Below are 10,260 nucleotides of genomic sequence, written 5' to 3'. Positions count from 1 at the left end.
AGGGAAACACATGTCACATCTCCCTGCTCAACCTTTCCACCCTTATGCGAGGGACAGCCTGGAGGTGTCACAGGACCACCTAAGTGAATGCTATACAGGAGAAGAAAGAACAAAGAGTAAACCCATATCTTGAGTAGATCCTCCTACACTGCGTTCGCTCAGGCAGCCCTGTGACACCTCTGGGCGCTCCCCCACCTGACAGCCGAAAGGATGTGTGCATGGATGGGGACACGCGTGCTCCTCATAGGTCAGGGAGGAAAAACATTTTAAAGCCTAAGCATTAGACGCAGGCACACGTATGCTGAAAATGAAAGCGACCCCTCTACAGCAGCCCTCTGAAACCCTGCCCCACATCCCCCCAGCCCCACTACAACCTCCTCCCGCCCCTCCCAGCGCAAATTTGTGGCGACGCCTTGGGGGTTAAAAAAAGAAAAGAAAAAAAATCCGTCTCCCAGGACCAGAAAGCCCCGCTGCCTGCAGCGAAACCCTCCCTCGCTGCCAAAATTAAAAAATTAAAAACAAAGGTCCGTGCCTCCCGCATCCCCCTCCCCTCCCCACATATTTGCGGCGCACCCTCTCCCCCCACAAATACGAACTAGGGGAGGGGGCACCGCGGCCGCTGGGGACCCGCCACCCACGACGGGGGGGGCGGCGCCTCCGGGCCGGCCCCTCCGCCCCGCCGATTCTCCAACGCGCTCTACGCCGACGCCGCGGGGCTCCCTCCGCGCGCTGCACGCCCGACGCCGCCTCGCACGCTCTCCTCCTCCTCCTTCCCCCGCCTGTCCGCCCTCCACAGCTTCCGGCCCTGCCTCAGACTCGCGCGCAGCTTTGCACACGTTCCCCCGCCGCCCCGCTCCCACGAGATGTTCCCAGTGTCCCCACCCCCCGCGTGACGCTAAGCGGCCATTTTGCGGCCGGGCAAACCCGCTCCCCAGAACGTTATGGCCAAGGGGTGGGGGGGGGGAGCTGAGCCTCAAGGGTGGAGGCCTTGCCCAAACCCAATATGGCAGCTACGCTTGCTGCTCCTACCGCTATTCCCGCAGGGGCGTTACGCTTTCCGCAGCGTAGGCTGCGAGGAGCGCCGTAGCGCCTTACGTTTCCCGAGGAGCTTTACGCAATCAGCGCAAAGGCCGGTGGGGGTGGGGAGGAACTGAGGTCCTGAGTGGTCAGCGCGCAGCGTTCTCAGGCAGGGGCTGGGGCGGGACGGGACGTGGCCGTGCGAGCACTGTCGGGGTGCAAACCTGGTTCCCGGGGTAACCCGGAGATTTCACGCAGGATCCGTAGCTGTGGCTCGCTGGGGCCTTGGCAGCAGAGAAAGTGCTCTATTTCTTGTGGGCATAAGGCAAAGAATGAAAACCAAGAGCTGGCCCTTTCCCAGGGGGGCCTCCGGTCTAGCCAGGGGGGCCTCGAGTCTACCCAGGGGTTCTTCAAGTTACCCAAGGGGTCTCAAATCTACCTAGAGCTGCCCCTGCTCTACCCAGGGATACTTCAGCTCTACCCAGGGCTGCCTTGGGTCTAGCCAGGGGGGTCTCAAGTCTACCCAGGGGTTTTTTAGGTCTCCCCGGGGGGGGGCGCTCAAGTCTACCAAGGGCGGCTTGAGTCTACCCAGGGCTGCCCCTGCTCTATGCAGGGGTACTTCAGCTCTTCCTAGGGCTGCCTTGGGTCTACCCAGGGGGCCTCGAGTCTACCCAGGGCTGCCTCGGGTATGTCTGGGAAGCCTCGGGTCTACCCAGGGCTGCCTCCAGTCTGTCTGTCTGGGGGGCCTCAGGTCTACCTAGGGGTGCTTCAAGTCTACCTAGGGGTGCCTCGGGTCTACCCAGGGCTGCTTCCAGTCTGTCTGTCTCGAGGGGCCTCAAGTCTACCCAGGGGTGCTTCAAGTCTCAAAAGGTTGAGAACTGCTGTAACTGCATGCTTTGGCAAAAGAAATTCAAGCCCAGGCCCAAGCTGGCTACCCACTGGAGGCCCTGAGTACCCTACTGTACAAGGCAAAGATTTCTTCAAGTGTTTCTTGTATTGAACTGATCTACGCAGTTGGGATAAAGTTCAAGGAGCTTTCAAATGTAAGACATTCTTCCTCAAGTCTCACCTTCCTCAGGTCTTGCATTCAAATGCTCGTCAAACTTTCTCCCAACAACATAGTCAATCCAATAAAAGCTATCACCCTAAAGAAAGCCTTGCCTCTCACATAATTTCTGGACCATCATGGCTACAACATCACTCTTACACTACTGACGCCATACTGTCCTGCTCTCCAGGGGTCGGTTAGCCCAGGTACAGCACTCTGTAAGTCTGAAGTCAGGCAGGGCAGGGGGGCACACACATTCATCTGATTGTTGCCTACCAAAGCTCATGCCTCTCTCAAACCAGTTAGTTTCAGGTTCTCAAACTTGTTAGACCCAAGGCTCCCATGCCTCTGCCCTGGAAAATGCCAGCTCTGAGCTTTCACTAATTTTATTTTTGATCATGGGGAAATAAGAGCAATTGTTCTTTGCAAAGAGCTCAGAAAGACCCCAAAAGGTCAGGATGTCTTTAATGCTGTGGATTCCTGTTTGAAATCTCTGGGTTTAACGTGAATCATGCATAGATGTCAGCATATCCAATTGTGCTACAACACCCTTGAAAGGATCTCATGACACCCCAGAGAACGACAGTGCCCTGGTTGAGAGTCATTGCTCTAAGCTACTTTTCTGCTCTACCTTCTGCCTTGCGTGTAAATGTGGACCCAACTTTTTCTGCTGGTTCCCAAAGTGATTTTTCTCTTTTAAAGAAAAGCCCTGTCTGAATGCAGGTATGTACAGAAGGAAGGAAAAGAACAAAGCTAAAGTTCCTCACCTGCTGGACACTTAAGGTACATTCCCCAGGGGCAGTAAATTGCTTCCTCAGCATTTATCTCTGCCTAAGAGATATTTCTATTGCTGACATGGGCAGAGTGGTAGTATCTGAGAAGCATGAACACCAGCAGAAGCAGGAAAAAACACTTCCATTTCCCATTCTTGTTTCAAATATCGATCTCAAAGTTAAGAATGATACGTGTTTATTCTGGGGACGGTGTTTCAGAATCTTTCCAAATCTTGTTCTTACCCACCAAAACTGAAGATTTTAGGTATCTATACTTAGGGCATGCAGTTGTAAACTATTGTACTTTATTTTCTGTTAGTCATGTCATTTGTACAGTCTGTGTTTTGCCACATACTGAATGGTACTCTACTGCCGTGTTTCTCAGCCTGTGGTACGCATACCCCTGGGGGTACTTGAGATATGGGCAGGGGTATACGGGTGCTGCATTTTGGTCTTTGGCTGCTTGGGCCAGAAGTTCTGGTCACCGCCACTCCTGCTGTGTCCGGTGTGCTGGGGCTTTCACTTCCCAGCGTCAGTGCGCCAGGGGATAGGGAGGGAGGCCCCACGCAGACTACTTTGCCACAGTGGAAAAAGTGGGACTTGGCTTGCAGTGGCAAAACTGAAAGTGCCGTACGGAAGGTACCAAAGGTTGAGAACCACTGCTCTTCTGTACCAGGGAAAGTGCTGGCAGAAACGAAGGACAGTTTTCTAGTCTTGTTCTATCTAGATGCTATTTATTTACATTTACAATCTTTTCTCCTACACCTAAAGAAAAGGGTGCTTGTGCCTGGAAGCTTGCAAATAAAGAATTTTTTTTTTTGCAAAAACCAATTGGTCTAATGTAAGATATCACCTCTACTATGAGTTCTGATTCCTTTTGCCTCTTAACCAATATGGCTACAACCTGGATACCTGATTTATTTCCTACTTCATTAAGAAGGAACTTTTAAATGCAGGACTTGTTAGTAGAGAAGAAAACTAGGTTTCTTACAATTCCAAGTGATGTTTTAGGACCATAGCACTGTTGTAGAACAGTGTTTCTCAACCAGGGTGATGTGGTACTAGCGTGTCACAAGACCTTTTACTGACTGCAGCCAGTAAAACTACCCAATATGCCTCTATTTCCAGGAAGGCTGTGCAGGACTGGACTAAGAGTGGAGGAGGGGGTGCCCCTGCCTGCATTAGGTTTATCTGCACCCCTTCTTGCAACAGTCTCTTCTTAGTCTGGCCCTGTATGCGCTTCCTCGAAAATGAGGTGCCACTAAATTTATAAAAATTGTGGAGGAGTGCCATAAGCCTAAAAAGGTTGAGAACTCTGTTGAAGAAGCATAAGGAGAAGTTTGTTCATTAGTACTATGGTAAAAAATGTACAAAAGAGCAAAATAAAAGGGACACAGAATGTCTTCAAGATTTTCTTTCTTTCCCAGATCCCGAGTAAAGAAAATCTCGGTGGTATTTATTTTATTATTTTGACAAATTTTAATGAGCAAACAGCTTTATGAAAACACTGAAGGTGCACATATTTAGATGTTTATTTTCCATGCTGTTTAATAGTTGGAAGTGTTACAGTAAAATGTGGTTCCGAGATGCTCAAGAGAAAAAGACTTTATCATCTTTAGCCACAAGGCTGCCAGATAGCATTTGCCACATGTTTGTATCTTTCACAACAGATGAAGTAAGAAACAGTCTTTTTCACTCTGGTTGCTGTGGATGGTAATGTCCATGTCACTGAAGTATATCTACATGGCTTTTGTGGTCAACTGAGTGCCAAATAAAAACAGACATTTAAGAGCCACAAAAGTTGTTTATTGCATAATCTGTACGCTCCAGCATGAAAAAAACAATGCAGAGGAACAAACAGTGAAACAGCACAAGAAAAAGTAATATTCCTATCCATCTCTCCCTTGTTGTACTTTTTTTTTTTGTCATTTCCATTGTATTACATTGGGACCACAGCTAATCTACGCATACCTGATTGGGGTATTTTAGATAAGAAAAAAGAAGTTTCCAACTAGGTTATGCAAATAAGAAATTGCTTAACAGAGTCATCTGTTGTGGAAAAATGTGAGGCTAGTGCATCTGTGACCCTAAACTGCTTGATATCTATGACAAATCTCCCCCTCAATGGGATGCAACACTGCACCCAATGTCATTAAAGATTTGAGATTTTGTGAGAGGTGAATGTTCGATTTTTCTGGGTTTTAGATAGCAGAATATTTTCTCTTTCCATAAAGTAATTCAAGTCATTAGTAGAAGTGCCAAAAGTATCTACTTTTTGAGAAGAAAAAGAAAATGCAGATAGGTGCCTGAGTTATATAGAGCAAAACACTCTGTGTACAGTATAATAAACACTGTAACTTACATTTCTTTGGCAATCTCTGTTTTTCTTTCAGGGAAAGGCTGTCACTGCTCCTCTACTAAAGTTAGTAAAAATAAACTTGGAGAGGAAATTTCAAGGCTGCCCAGATAACTGATTTATTTGAAGGAATGCCACAAAGAATGTTGTGATTATTTCATCTGGTGTGAAATCCATAAAATATTTTTTAAAGTTAATTGCAGTGCTGATTACTAACAGTTGGGAAGGGTTGGAGTGGTGTTGCAGTTGTGATGACCCAGGAAATATATGAAAGGCTAGGGCTTTTTTCCTATGATATCTTGCATTGGACCAACTGCATATCTTTTCTCTCCCAACTTTTAGGAGAAAAATGTAACAAGCTTTTGGACACACATTCTTCTTCATGTCACTGAAGTATTGAAAAGTAATAACTGAGAAGCCATTTTCATCCTGCCCATCTGCTGATATAGGGACAAACCCCACTCACCTTATTTACATGCTATAGGCTAAAGACAAAATCCTGCAAAGTGATCAGGGCCTCTAGTTAGAAAAGTGAGCTGAGGATACTGAGCACCTACTAGCAGGCAAATTATCCTCCTTTCACCCCCCACTTTAAAGATCTCCTTCCTTGTCAGGGCCACAGAAATCTCAACAACAGTTTGAATGTGCTGACCAATACTGTTCTGTGTGTTTTTTGTACACTTATCTCTGTCTCCATGTGTGGTCTTTTCTACTTAGATTTAGGGCAGGAACTGTCTTTCGGGTTGTATTTGTGCAGCTCCTTGTACAATGGGCTCGTGGTGATAATATAATAGTATGAGGCATTCTGCATCCCATATGATTGGACCACTGATGCCCAGTCTGTCATGTTCTTTCTTTTGTGAGAAATCCCATTTAACCAGTAGGATTATTTGCACAACTGAGAAGATGCAGTACAAGTCCGATATGTAAAAGCTATTCTGTTTCATTTGATGCTGTTGAGGTCAATATGGCAGGCATGAAGTAGCAATTTACCTACAACCACAATAACCAAGCAAGCAAGCAAGCAAGCAAGCTATGTCTTTAGTCCTTTTGTCACTGACATCACTTCAGGCTGCTGATATTAGCTGTTACTCATGACATTCTTTTACAAGTATGCAAATTAGCTGTTAGGGAAAAATATGTTTTTCAGCTCCTTTAAAATATTTTAATATATGCTATTTTACCAAAAATCCATTGCTGAAAACAGTAAGAGGCATCATATTTGCCTGCAAAGTTGTATAAACAATTGAAAAAACGTATTAACAAAACTTCCATTGAACAATTACTGTGAGAAAAATACAGCATCACTTGTTTTGTAGTGTGTTTACTGTATTGTACTGGTATACGTCCATTACTTCAATTATATAAAGAAAGAGGCTTTTATAGATTATGACCCAATGATGCGATCTTTGTGAGAGGCACACACATATACTTATTGTTTGAGGTTGAAAATGGGTGCTTTGTGCAATTATGGTAGTGTAGTCATGAAGAATCTATACCAGTAGAATCAGGAAAGCAGTCTAACCCATGGTTCTATATGCTTAGAATTAATATTTACCTAATTAAATGATGTGTGATGTAGCCATCATGGAAGTAATTCAACAGGTTTTACTTTTCTGATTCCCGTGAAGGACACTGGGTAATTTGGTAAAATGCTTGTTTGATAGTAACACGAAAATACTACAGTTTACAAGACTCACTGACTGCTATATATATATATAAAGAAATACTAGTCATAGTGTGATAGACATTTTACTGACAGTAATAAGGCAGATTCCCTGACTCAGAGTTACAATAAACAAAAAACCCAGGATTCATTCAATAAAGTGAGTGTTCAGAGTGACAAAAATCAATGTGACTTCAGTATGGAGTGCACATGTCCTGTAGTTCCAGTTTAATGTTTATTTATTTGCTACTAAGTAAAACCCACTGGGTATGGGTAAACTTCTCTTGCTTCTTAGGAGACTCTGGAGGTGAGTGTGCGCAATTATTAATACCCAATCCTAAAAGTGAATCTGTATAGTGCAGAGTCTCACAGGTGTATAGGTCTGCACATACTGATCTCTTTGCAAGATCAAGGCCTACAAGAGTTGAAGCTTAGTAAACATTTGAAGTAGAGAGCACTTTATACTGTAATAAAGGTACACTGCATATTACAGAAGAAAGTAAGTCATGGTTAGACATGTTATTATATAATGGAACACTTATTTATTGTCCAATATTTTTTATTTAAAAGGAGCCAAACCACAGAAAAAAAGGTTCCATATGTGTTTTCTTGTCTTCAGAAGGCTTCCTTCATTTTTTCTGTCTATATATTTTAAGGGGCAGGCAAAATATGGCCCACAGGCCAGATCCTGCCTGTCAGGAAGTTTCATCTGCCCTGTAGGTGGGTGCGTACTGGTTCAGTGTATCTGGCCTGGCCCAGCTCCAGGTTACCCCTGCTGTGCTTACATGGGGCAGAGCCCCCTTCACTCTCACAGAGGCAGTGTGTCCTGCACTCACACCCTGACTCTCAGAATGTCCCTGACCCCGGCCCCACAGGTAGGGAATTGGGGGGGGTGGGGGAGGGAGAGAGTGGTGGGTGGGCAGTGGGGAGTGGCAGCAGCAGTAGCAGGTGGGCGGTAAACTGGTGGCAGCGGGTGTGGGGGAGTGGCGGTGGTGGTGTGCAGGTGGGTGCAGTTGTGGTGGGCAGGGGGAATGGTGGATGGGCAGACAGGCAAGTGGTGGTGGCAGGTGGGAGGAACAGCAGGTGGGGAAGGAGTGGCATGTGGGAAGCAGCAGCAGCACTGCCGGGCATGCACACAGAAGAGAAAGTAGGGAAGTGGCAGGGGAAGGGCAGCAGGCATGAGCAAAGCAGTAGTTGGACAGGAGTACAGGGCTGGCACCAGCAGTGACCCAGGGTGGAGTGGCAGGTCTGTGGAGCCCAGGCACGGGGTCTGCCTGGCTCCATCACGCAAGGCTCACATGCAATCCACCCGAACCACATGCCTCTGGGGAGAACCCACACGATGGAGCTGGTGGCTTGGCCCTGCTCACTGCTAAGCGCAGGTCATGGGGAATAGCAAGGAGCTCTGTGCTATGGAGCTGGACCAACTTTGCCCCTCCCACTGCCACTCCAACTGAGCCCCATGACCCACACTGGCAGCTTCATCACACAGGGCTCGGTGGGGTTGGCCTTGCACTCTGCTACCACCTGCAGCTAGGGACTAGGGTGGGAGTGCAGGCAGCTGCGCACTATGGGGTTGGGCAGAACTGACAGCTCGCTGCCACCACATGCAGCTCCAGGGACTGGCACTCCAGGGACTCCAAGGCTCCCACCACTCCTCCACACACATCCTCCCAAACCTCCCACCATACCTCCAAACACACCCAAACCTTCCCACCATAACTACACACACATCCACACCCTCCCACAGCCCCCACACACACTCCCACACCCCCTAACATATTCCCAAATACACCCTCCAACGCATACATAACCCCACACCCTCCCACCCCAACCATATACCCCACACCCAACCCCTAATCTCCCCCACCCACCATACCCACAGTACACACACATACACACATATTCCTCAACCAAACCCCCCCACATACACCCCCCTGCCCCCCACAAATTATACAAGAGTAAGATTGTATTTTGAGCTATTATGGAATTGCCTCTAGATACACTGTGCAATCAGTGGGGTAAAAATAGACCACAGTATGAATATGAGCTGGCAGTGCGATGCTGTAACCAGTAGGGCAAATAATACTCTGGCATGCATCAATCAATGCATCTCCAGCAAAACCAAGAAGGTGATTCTCCCACTCTACTCAGCACTGGTGAGACCACCACTGGAATACTGCATCCAGTTCTGTGTACCACACTTTAACAAGGATGTGGGCAAGCTTGGGAGAGTCCAAAGAAGAGCCACTCATATGATCAGAGTCTTAAAAGGGAAGCCATACGAGGAAAGGCTAGGACTTTTCAGCCCATTGGCAATGCGTCACAGTTGCACGCAGGTGCATGTGTACCCCCTGAGATTAGCAGTGCACCCCCTGTGAAAAGCACCACCAACGCTGCTGGTGGTGCCTGCGGGCAGTTGCCAGTTGCCACCCCTCCCCCTCTCACCACCGACACTGCCAGCAGTGTCTGCGAGTGGTCCCTGATCACCACTGGCCACTGCTGACACTGTCAGTGGTTTCTGCGGGTGGTTGCCAACCGCTGGTTAGCACTCACCACCCCACCCCCAACACCTCCATGGCTGCCTGCAGGAGCTCCCTGCTCGGCTCGCCCTTGTTGACATCAAGTGTGACTGCCTGCAGGAGTTCCCCGCTCACCTCGCCATGCCCCTGCCACTGACACCACCACTACTGCCTGCAGGTGGTCACCATACTCCCCCAGTCTCCAGGAGCATGCGGCATTCATGCTTCAGCCTGAGGAAAAGAAGGCTGAGAGGGGACCTGGTAGCAGCTTACTGTTATACTAGGCGAGTACATAAAGGGTTTGGTGAGCAACTGTTCACCAGGGAACCCGAGGGGAAAACCAGGAGTAATGGCCACAAACTCCTGGAAGATCAATTCAGGCTCAACATTAGGAAAATCTTCTTCACAGTCAGGGTGTCCAGACTGGAATAAGCTCCCTCCAGAGGTGGTGCAATCAACTACCTTGGAAATCTTCAAGAGAAAACTAGAAAGTCACCTTGCTGAGGTCACCTGACCCCCAGTTATCTTTCCTGCTTGGTTCAGGGAGCTGGACCGGATGATCTTCCAAGGTCCCTTCTGGCCTTACAATCTATGAACACACACAAATTAGGACAAAAATATTTTTAAAATAAATTTAAAATAAGTTATAGTAGATGTTTGATTTTCTTTAGTATGATTTGGGGTTTTTTCTTGTGTCAAGAGGGCAGCATCCTCCCTCCCAAAAGTAGTACTTCAAGGGGCAAGGTGTGGGATTTCCGGTGACAAAGGTAAGGGGTTAGGGAAGGGACTTAAGGTCCCAAGATAATGACCAAGGGATGGGGCACCTGTCAAGGAGCAGGGCTACCCTTGCAGCCCTCAGCAGCTCACCAAAACTCATT

The sequence above is a fragment of the Alligator sinensis genome, unplaced genomic scaffold, assembly GCF_000455745.1.
Source record: "Alligator sinensis unplaced genomic scaffold, ASM45574v1 scaffold86_1, whole genome shotgun sequence".
Classification (NCBI taxonomy): domain Eukaryota; kingdom Metazoa; phylum Chordata; order Crocodylia; family Alligatoridae; genus Alligator; species Alligator sinensis.
Note: the sequence above shows the minus strand (reverse complement) of the source record.